The following is a 10,921-nucleotide window of genomic DNA, read 5'->3' on the forward strand; positions in this document are numbered from 1 at the left end:
CATACACAACTGCTTTTATATACGATAATTAGAAACAAAACACACAATCCTTATGCGAACATGAGTTGAACTATGTAGTGCTATAAGTCCCTTGCTTGCATACTATAACCATTAGCTAACGGAGTTAGCCACAGGAATATACGAATAGTACTATTGACGTTGACATTTCCCATTACTGTTAGGTTAGTCGTGCTAACCTCCGATATTGCATCGAAACAGGGTGCGTATATTCCATCTGTGAGATTTGCAAAAAGGATATAAGTCGTGGTTTGGTTATAGGCTCATGGTTCGTCATATTAATTCATAGATTTAGCTAGTCTACGGAGGATCACCGTATTTGTTTCAACAGATTATCGTATACTTATTTGTGAACTGATTCAACGTTTTATCAATAACGTGATTTCATATCGAGTCTCAAAACCTGTGAACTCACCAACCATTGTGTTGACTTTTTAAACGTATGTTTTTCAGGGAATTAACAACGCTCATAAGGAATCATGAAGACGGGACCTCAATGCATAATTAGGATACCATTTTGGAGGATTTTGCTTGTATAACCCTATCGATGGTTAGGGTCATATACGAGAAATCTCCTAATTGTTTTCAACAAATTTTATTTGAAAAATATGTTATGATTTGTAAACACTTTTCAATACTATGGGTATCCTAATACATGTATGTTGGCGATAATCATATGCTTACGATATACTTGACGTCACTCGCCCATACTTCCGCTTTGGCGGGGTGTGACAGATTGGGTGCAACGGGGACGGCTACCCATACAAATCCTCGAACGGTGTACGACCCAAAGAAGAATGAAACGTGGTATTGTACCACCATTCGGCCATAGCGACCCATTTGACCCACGTGTGAGGACGTTCCATAACCATGCATTGTAAATACCCCTCCAAACACCGGTTTACCACCTCCGTTTGGCCATCCGTTTGCGAGTGGTACGCCGTGGATAATTTTGCCTCTATCCCTTGTAGATGTAAAAATTCTTTCCAAAAATAGCTCAAAAAAATTGGATCGCGGTCAGACACTATCGAACTCGGGCACCCATGCAACTTATAAGCGTTGTCAAAAAAAACTTGGGCTACATCCTTGGCTGAATAAGGGTGACCAAACAACATAAAATGGTTGTATTTCGTCAAGCGGTCCACCACCACGAAGACGGTATCCTTATTCTTAACCCTTGGCAACCCGCTTATAAAATCCATCGATATGTCCGAGAAAATCATCTCAGGTATGGGTAGGGGCTGCATCAACCCGGGCGAGGCGACATTCTCGGACTTCGCTCGCATGCACACGTCACATTTATGCACCACCCTTCGTACCACCTTGTTTATCCCTTTCCAAAAGAACAGTCCATTCACCCTTTTTACCGTGGCTCTCACCCCCGAATGCCCTCCTATCGGAGATTCATGGCATAATTTCACCATTTCTTCACGTAGAGCGGTATCGTTACCCACCACCATTCGGTTACCCTTAGTCAACCACTTGCCATTCCACTTGTATTTCACATGATCCTCCCCATCTTTGACCTTAGTCACCAACTGTTGCAAATCAATGTCGTTTTTTTGACTCTCCACTATTCGATCCAACAACAACGGCTCTAGTTGTGATACCGCGATAGCAAATAATTCCGACCCTTGCACTCGAGACAACGCGTCGGCTACCATGTTTTCTCGCCCTTTTTTATACTCGATGGAGTAGTCGTACCCCATGAGTGTAGCTAGCCATTTGTGTTGAAGGGGAGTGGTTACCTTTTGAGTGAGCAAATGTTTAAGACTTTTTTGGTCCGTACGAATAACAAATGACCCTGTGATGAGGTAGTAGTGCCACTGTTTTATGGCTAACATGATGGCCAGTAGTTCCTTCTCATATACGGACAACGCGTTCTGCCGAGGAGACAACGCCTTTGATAAAAAAGAAACCGGGTGTCGGTCTTGCATCAAAACCGCCCCTATTCCCCCGCTGATGCATCGGTTTCAATCACAAATGGCTTGGTGGGATCGGGTAATGTTAGAACCGGGGCTGAGGTAAGCGCTGTCTTTAGTCTTTCAAAAGCGTCTTGCGCTTTCGTTCCCCACTTAAACGCGTTCTTTTTCAGCAGGTCGGTGAGTGGTCGAGCTATCATTCCGAAGGAACGTATGAATCGTCGGTAGTACCCGGCTAAGCCCAAAAACCCCCTAAGTTGTTTGACTATCTTCGGTATTGGCCATTGTTGTACCACTTCGATTTTTTTCGGATCCGTGCTCACCCCTTCCCTCGCTATAATATGATCCAGGTACTCAATTGCTCGGCCCCCAAACACATACTTTGATTCCTTCGCGAATAACTGGTTAGCTTGCATGATCTAGAGAACCTTTTCCAAGTGTAAACAATGGTATTCTTCACTTCGGCTATAGAGGAGTAAGTCATCAAAAAAAACTAATACCCCCTTTCTGAGCATGGGCTTAAATATATGATTCATGAGGGCCTGAAACATTGCTGGAGCATTGGTCAAGCCAAAAGGCATGACAAGAAATTCATAGTGCCCCTCGTGTGTACGAAATTCTGTTTTCGGTATGTCCTCTACTGCCATTCTCACCTGATGGTACTCGGATCGCAGATCCAACTTCGAAAAAAAAACTAGCTCCCGCCAGTTCATCTAGCAACTCGTCGATGAGAGGAATGGGGAACTTATCTTTCACCGTGACTTCGTTGAGGCCGTCTTTCTTTTTCACAAGAACAACCGGGGCCGTGAACGAGCTTTGACTATTCTGAATGATCCCCGAGTCTAGTAACTCACGAGTCGTTTTTTCGATTACGTCTTTTTGAACCGCTGGGTATCGGTAAGGACGGATACTAATGGGCGTCGTACCTTCTTTTAACACAATTTTGTGATCAAACGGACGCTTAGGCGGTAAGCCCGTGGGTACCTCGAAGACCTGTGGAAACCGAGCCACCAAATCCCTCCACCGGCCGGCTCCCTTATCTCCAACCGGGATGTTCACCACTCGAGAATGGTAAGTGTCATCATGTTCCCCGCTGGTTAAATGCAAATTGAATAACTGCCAGTCCCCCGCTCTAGCGTGCTTACCCATTTTTTTCAAGAGAACAAACTGCAAACAAATTATTCTGTAGCCCTTTCAATTCATAACTCTTACCCTCTAGCTCAAATTTCATTGTCATTTTTTGAAAATTCCACAAGATGTCGTTCAACGGTAGAAGCCATTACACCCCTAGAATCATGTCGTAACTCTCAAGTGGCAACAATAATACCTCGGTTGTGAACCAATTCCCTTACATGATCCATTGGAATTCTCGACAAACTTGAGTACTCGTAAGTTTTTTTCCGTCAGCCACCCCCACTGTTACCGGTGCTATGGACAACGAATCACACTCCAATTTCTTGGCCAACCTTTCCTTAAGGAAGTTATGTGTCGACCCCGAATCAATAAGTATATGCAGTTGATGCGTACCCATCGACCTGTTTACCCACATCGTTGAGTAGGACGGAATACCCGTTAGTGCGTGTATGGAGATTTGATAATCCGCTTCATCCTCATTGTCAGACCCTGTTTCCTCCACGAATTTATCCTCTTCATCGTCAGCTTCAATAATGTAAGGTTGCTTAGGGGCGTCGGATACTTATGCCCGGGTACAAACTTTTCCATGCACCAAAAACACTCGCCTTTCGCTCGTTTATGTTCCAATTCTTTGCTGGTTAGACGCCTTTGATTGTTAAACGGCTTGCTGGGGCTGTTTGGAGTTCGATTGGTGTTGGGGGTGGGTACAAGTGGTAGTTTAGTGGCGTTAGTAGGCGGGGTGATTTTAGTATGGCTGCCCTTCGATGACCCCCATGTCCATTTTCCTCCCGCGAACTTTTCTTCCCAGGTTTCATTGTTAAGGGCTTGGGTATTGGCCAACCCGTACGTCTCATGCAACGTATGAGGTTTGAACATTTTTACCGGTCCTCGGATGTCGGGTTTGAGGGCTTTAATGTAAAGGCTCACAGCATGGGTTTCGCTTAAAGATACCTTATTTAGCAAGGAGTCGAAGGCCGTATTCAACTCTTGCAGCGAACCGGTTTGTGTTAGGGAGGCCATCTCCTCCAGCGGGTCTTCGAATAACACATCCGAAAAACGGGCTGATATGGATCGAACATAGTCATTCCACGGAATCTCGGCCACAGTAGCGTTCCTGGTTTTCATGAAAGCCCGATGCCATTGTAATGCATTGCCTTCCAAGTGAACGACGGCACAACGAAGCTTGGCCTCATCCGGGGTTTCGTCCATTGCGAAGAAGTGCTCGCAACGGTAAATCCAACCCTCCAAATCTTCACCCGAGAATTTCGGAAATTCAATCTTACCAATTCTGAACGGCTTGGTACCACGTGAATCAGCCTCTGGTCCCGGAAAAGATCCGAAGGAACTACCCGACGAGTTAACTGCTTTGTCGAGCACGGCTTTCAAGATCTCCTCCTGCTGTTTGGAGGATTCTTCGTGCTGCTTCATGAGGGCTGCGAGTGCAGTCTGGATGTCATTGATAGCTTTATCGTGAGACTTGAGGGTGTTGTCGATTTCATTGTTGCGGGTGTTTGTCATGGTGGGGGCGGCAAAGAGTTCCGATAAAGGATCGGAACGGCTCTGATGCCCTTGATAGGGTTAGAGAAATACTAGGAGAAGGATGAAAACAAATTCTCTGGATGATCTCCAGGAATGGATAGCATCAGAGTTTAAATCAAACCAATTACAAAGTTACCAAAACAACCCACAAAAACAAATAAAAACCATAATGGTCCTAAACTAATGAAAAATAAATAAACTAAATAAAAATACGATTTTAACGCATCAATAAGGCTTGGGCTCGGCTCGAGTTCATAACACTCGACTCGTTTAGAGTTGGTTAGTGATATGAGCTCAACTAGCTCTAGAACAACTCAGCTCATATGCACCCCCTACTAATGGCGCTTTGATTATAAACTATAATAATATATTGTATGTTTTATTCGTTACTAGATTCTTGGAATTTGACATCACCTGAAACTATTACATTTTGTGACTTTAATTCTTTCTACTATATAATTGTACCCCGCCTCATAAATTAGATGTCGTAACATTTGAAAGCAACAAATCTAGTTATCGTATACTAAGTTTTCGATTATAAGTATAGAGATTCGTCGAGTATAAAATATTTTACTGACCAAGTAGAGAATCAGAAGTTCAAGCACGCAAAAGGTTGGATGCTCCAAACTAAATACTAATGACCGTATCACCTGAACACTTATAAAATTGGCTTAAAGAAAGAAACTATGAACTTGTGGTTCATGTAAACAAATACGGAATTAAGTTGTTCTCATGCACACTTCAAACAAGATTGCAGACCAAATATTGTAAACTAACCAAATGGAGACTTTTATGTTTGTGAGGTACAACTATTGTTTGATATATTAGACAAAATCTAGATGTCTCAATGGAACGACACACGCTATGTTCCTACTTTTAAATATACACATTTGTTAATCATTGTACTTAACCCTTAATACCATTGCTTTTTTGTGCTGATGGCACAGGCTCATAGCCTCCAAATCAGTTTGGCCCCCCTATCTCATTATGAAGATTTATTTATTTTTTTCCTAATGTTTTGTGATTACAATGTATATCTTTTAATCCAAAAATATAATACCAGAAGTTGGTGATCCAACCAGTATAAAAAATCTTCAAACAATTTTGAAACCTGAAACATGGTTAGACACTTACACCATTGAAACAAAATCCTATGAGATAGGGGGGCAAACATAATCTTTATACACATTTCATTACACTTTTTTATCGAGTCTCACTTTTCATATCAACATTTATACAAATCAATATCTTTATTTATCTTTATCAAATATGTAGGTCTCAAGACCTCTTAATATCAATGTACTTTGTCAAACAAGTCTCATTTAAAAGCATGATTATAATCATGATAATGAAAGTTCTTGTAAACAAAATGTGACAGCCATTTTGACCCCACAAAGCACAAAACTGTAGCAACTGCGAGTGCGTTTCTTGCAGCCACCGGTATCATCCCCTGTCTGGTTGCAACCACCATAGCCACTGCAGCAACCGAAAAAACCTGCAGAGCCACCTTAAGTGCATTCAAACCTTTATATGCACCATTGCAACTGCTACACTTCACTACATGGCTCCAATACCTATGATTAACAAAAATGTAAATTAATCTCGATATTTATAACCTCAATTTAGTTCAAGTTTATGCAAAAAGCCAAGGGCGTGAAATTCTGACATGACAAGAACCTAACACAAAATTCACGGGTCTAGTTCTAGTATAAATAGTTTCGGGTCAAACCCGCGAACACGTTTAGCTAAATGGGTTGTGTTTGTGTCAATCCAACGGATTCACAACCCGTCACCCATTTACTTTATTTTAGTTTTTCTAAAATGTGTTTTATGTCGTAAATTAACTTGGTTTAGTATTTTATGCCAGAATCTCATACTAAAATGAGAAATTGACAAAAGATAGAGCATGTTTAGGTAAATGGGTCATGTTTGTGTCAACCCGGCGGGCTCACGGTTTGACACCATCAGTAATTTATGCCAAAATCTAAAACAACTAACAAAAGATTTTAAAATTAAAATATAATTGTTTTTAAACAGATGTGCATTTTTGGTTGTAAAATTGTAATCTTAAAGCATCAATACGCGAAAAACATAAAAATAAAATCCGGGATAAACAGGGTCGTATTCGTGTCAAACAACAGATATCCGTGTCGTGTTTGGGTCATATGTTTCACACCATTTTCGGGTTCGTATCGGGTTGGACCCGCGAACACGAATTGTTTAGCAGCCCTATAAATAACCTGTCCATAAGTTGTTCACGAGGCGGGGTAGGTGGTAAAGATCCATTAAACTTGTCTCCCCAATCAATTCGACCGCCAGAATATTTCTTCAACCACCTTCTAACCGCAACCACTTTCGCATCTGATTTAGTTGGCACAAAACAAACTTTTTGCCAGTTAGTAAAACCGGCTTCCATCAGTTTCTTCTCCTACAAGTTTCATAATCTCTTAAGAACTGACTGAAACACATTTGCATAATCAGTTTCATGTACCACAAGTTACCTCAACATGAAGAAGATACAAATCCGAATCAAGAACCAAATTCTGGTTAATATGGAACATCCATCTGGGAAAAATCCGATCAATCGAAACAGCAAAGTTTCTTCCAGAGATAAAGATCAATCTGCTGTTACCCGGGCCTACCGGTATACAGATAAAAATAAGTAACAATGTTCTAGGTTGTTTCGGTGCTGATTTCCCCTGAATTCATTCAAATACAAAAATTAAATTACCAAAAAGATTAATATAGTTCTAAAGTTGAATGCATAGTTGTATTATAAATTTAATTTTAATTTTATATACCGCTGGAAGTCGAGTAATTGAGATATGCAGACAAGGTGCAATAAATTTTGATTCACCAAATGATTGGTTTGAAGTGAAACCATTTTTGTGTATCTGATCTATGTTTATATCTATAGGCGCACCCCCTTCGCGATCAAGCTTAACATTGCTACAAAGTTATGTAACTATGTTATCATCAAGAATACTATAAATTTGAAAACATAAGAGTTATGTGATAGCTTAAATAATTAAACACTTATCTAGGCTGCGGTGTCCTAAATAATCCATAATGTGCATATGGAACATGAGCAGGATCCATTAAGTTTTCAATTAATACTTCATACCTGAAAGCGTCACGCTTTCGATCAACAAAATTATTAATAAATTTACTGATTTCACATGTGAAATACTGAAATGTGCATACCCGTATGGTATCTCTCGGTTAAACATTTGAAAACTAAACGAAGGATCATCGAGTTCAGGGATATACGGCGGTTTCTTCTTCGTAGCAATATCTTTGTATTGTGGATCAGTGCTTGGCCAAAACCAAACGATCCCATGCTGCACGGTGCTTGGATAAACCGCAACGCACGCTTTCTGGAACGTGTGAACCGGAGGACCGTCAAGGGGAGCTTGAGGGATCAGTTTGCAGTCACCAGAGCCATTAAAGCACCATCCGTGGTACACGCACTGCAACCGGCCCCACTGATCGATCCGTCCTTCAGAAAGCGGGGCCAATCGGTGCGGACACATATCGTCGAACACCTTCCATGCATTCTCAGTCTTGTCCCACCACACCACCACATCCAGACCCATCACTTTCTTCCCGTGTGGGGCCCTCTTGTCGAGATCGCAGACCGGCATGATCGCGTACCACTGCGAAAACCAGTCGAATTGATCATCATCGTGTTGATTGATAAGTTCGGGTTCTTGTTGGGTTGAAACTGATGGAGAAATGGCGGTAATTAAGGATTTGAAAATGGGTTTGGTGAAAGTGGAAGTGGGTTTGATTGGAATGGAAATGGGTTTGAATAATTGGGTTGTGAAGAGTGAATGTGGAGTCACAAGGGTTGGAGCTCTGAGGGCTTCCATGGCGGATGGATGGTGTGGAGTGAGTTATTATGATTATTGAATAGATAATGAGATTGTGGTTATAGTTACGCCACTCGTACATTCCGTGCACCCCACTTTGATAGTACTGTAATAAATAAAGTAGTTGACTATGTTTTTGACCACCACTTACATTAGAGGGGGCGGGGTGGTACGCGAGGAGGCCGGCTCACGTGTGATGGCAATTTGTACACCGCCGTCGGTCCCCCATCACGCGTGATAGGGGTGGTGTGCGTGATAGCCATCACGGAAGTGAGGGGGTGTAAATCGAGGAAAATGGAACGTTGGAGGGGAGGGTGTGGTGGTTGGTTGGTGTTTGGCCAGAAAAAGGTTCGTTCCAATGATTTTTTCTTGCCGGAGCTCCGGTGATGAATGGATCTGGTGGTTGGTGGTGTCGTCGGGTACGGATCTGGTGGTTGGTTGGTTGGTGTTTAGCCGGAAAAAGGTCCGGCGATATGGGGTGAAGGTGGATTTGGGGTTTTGATGGTGTTTAGGAAGTGGGTTTTGGTTGGATTTGAGTGAAACCCAAGGATGAGTGAGTTATTTTGGCCGGAAAATTGGCCGGAAAAGGTCCAGTGAAGGTGGCCGGAAAATTGAAAATCCATCGCACCACACCACACCACCACCCCTACCAAAATCCATCAAAATGTGATGGATTTGGGGTTGGTGATGTGGCACATCACCATTGGGTGCGATGTGTGAGGAGATGTGAACCACCCCTCCCCCCTTCCCCCCTTAATCGTCTCCATATAACTAAATTATTATTATGATTATTATTAACATTTTGTGTCAGATCCAGTTATCCAGGCCATGTTTTTCTTTACTCAAACGGAATGTCACGGCGTCAATAGTAGTGTGCCCGATTTTTGTGAAGAAGAGGTAGACTCGGCAGAGCTAGCATTCGTTGGTCCTCTGGTCAACTCGTTCAATCGTTGTGGTGTATTGCTGAGAATTGGTGTAAGGCCTAGTGATTTTGCTTTTTAATCTGGGATTTGATATAATTACACATATTCTCTCGGCTATCGAAACGATTGGCCGGAATATTTCACGGGGTGTGCTTAATAACGATTTAGTGTGTTTGGGAATCAATGAATTGGATGGTTTTTGAAAGGAAACGGACGTGTGAAAGGAGTACTTATAGGGAGATTAAAGTTTTGAGTTTCGTATAGATAAAGAACTGTTCTAGATGGTCAGAGATAACATGGGAAAGATGGAATACGTTTAATATTAATACAATGTAATGAAAAGGGATTTCCGCTCCTTATAGGGAGATTAAAGTTTTGAGTTTCGTATAGATAAAGAACTGTTCTAGATGGTCAGAGATAACATGGGAAAGATGGAATACGTTTAATATTAATACAATGTAATGAAAAGGGATTTCCGCTCCTTATGTGTTTGGGTGTAAGTTCTTTGGACTTATAATTTGTTTTAACGAATATTCTACTTTTAAGATCACCTAACTTGCATACTAGGATATTTGAATCTACAGCCTTCAAATAGAGTGAGCATCTATTACAACAACAAATATCATTTGGCAAAATGCCATTGTTTCTTTGGGCTTGTAATTTTAAGTTATATATTTATTTGAATTTGTTGAAATGATTGCTAATTATAAGTGAAAAGTAAAATGAAGTATTTAAGATTACTATTTGAAGAAACAAGGATCCGATCCCCGGGTATGGGTCCTGGATTCAATGAGTTCACAGAGTAAAATGCGATAACTACTAACACAGTATGAGCACAACTTCCCGAAGTCCAATGACCGGAACCTGCAAAACAGACACCGTGAGTCTCGTTACAGGAAGGACAAGAAGGGGGGGGGTCTTCCTGTAACCACCCTCCGGCGTGAGAATCAGTAACGTTCGTAAAGGAGAAAGTACATAAAACTAAGCAGACTAAGTGTAGTTAGAGTAATTGTGAATGAATGAATACCTCATGCAGGTTGACAAGGTATTTATAGCCGAAGGATGTAGGAAAGTGATTGGGTCAGCTGTCCTCTTCTAGAAGATCTTGGTAACCGCCTAGACGCGTGTCCCTTTGTGATATGTTGAGCTATACGTCCTATGTGCATGGGTATAACAACCTGGACAAGCGTCGTCTGACAATAGGACGGATCATACCCTGGCCATGTGCACGGTTGTAACAACCTGGCCAGGTGTCCTTTGCTCATTGGCTGGCGAGTCACGTATTCTTCATGTAACAATTGTGGGTACTCTTTTAGAGGATAGTTAGCTCGTGACAGTTGTCCAGTTGGCATTGCCTTCCGGTCATTTTAGCGAACAGATGTCCTATCTCGCGGATGAATTCTGAGGATGCCTGAATGCTTCCGCTTGTGGTGTGAGGACGTTCCTCTTCTACCGAGTTATGCGGATGATCCTTCTGTTCCGCAAGTGGTGTATGAGAGGTTTCTCTATGACC

General features: G+C 41.9%; 2 pseudogenes across 1 annotated transcript; both read right to left on the bottom strand.

Moving 5' to 3' along the window:
* Positions 1-1,966: 1,966 nt before the first annotated feature.
* LOC143606133 (putative mitochondrial protein AtMg00860 pseudogene) lies at positions 1,967-2,356 on the bottom strand (annotated as a pseudogene).
* Positions 2,357-5,786: 3,430 nt separating this feature from the next.
* LOC143606132 (protochlorophyllide-dependent translocon component 52, chloroplastic-like) lies at positions 5,787-8,496 on the bottom strand (annotated as a pseudogene). Its single transcript, XR_013148690.1, has 6 exons — positions 7,818-8,496; positions 7,648-7,737; positions 7,415-7,562; positions 7,115-7,312; positions 6,854-7,041; positions 5,787-6,187 (listed from the first exon to the last, which is right to left on the bottom strand). The product of XR_013148690.1 is annotated as a protochlorophyllide-dependent translocon component 52, chloroplastic-like (transcript).
* Between the last annotated feature and the right edge of the window lie 2,425 nt (positions 8,497-10,921).

Source organism: Bidens hawaiensis, unplaced genomic scaffold, assembly GCF_021521415.1.
Source record: "Bidens hawaiensis isolate Kalapana, Puna unplaced genomic scaffold, B.hawaiensis_p1.1 tig00073108_1, whole genome shotgun sequence".
Lineage (NCBI taxonomy): Eukaryota > Viridiplantae > Streptophyta > Magnoliopsida > Asterales > Asteraceae > Bidens > Bidens hawaiensis.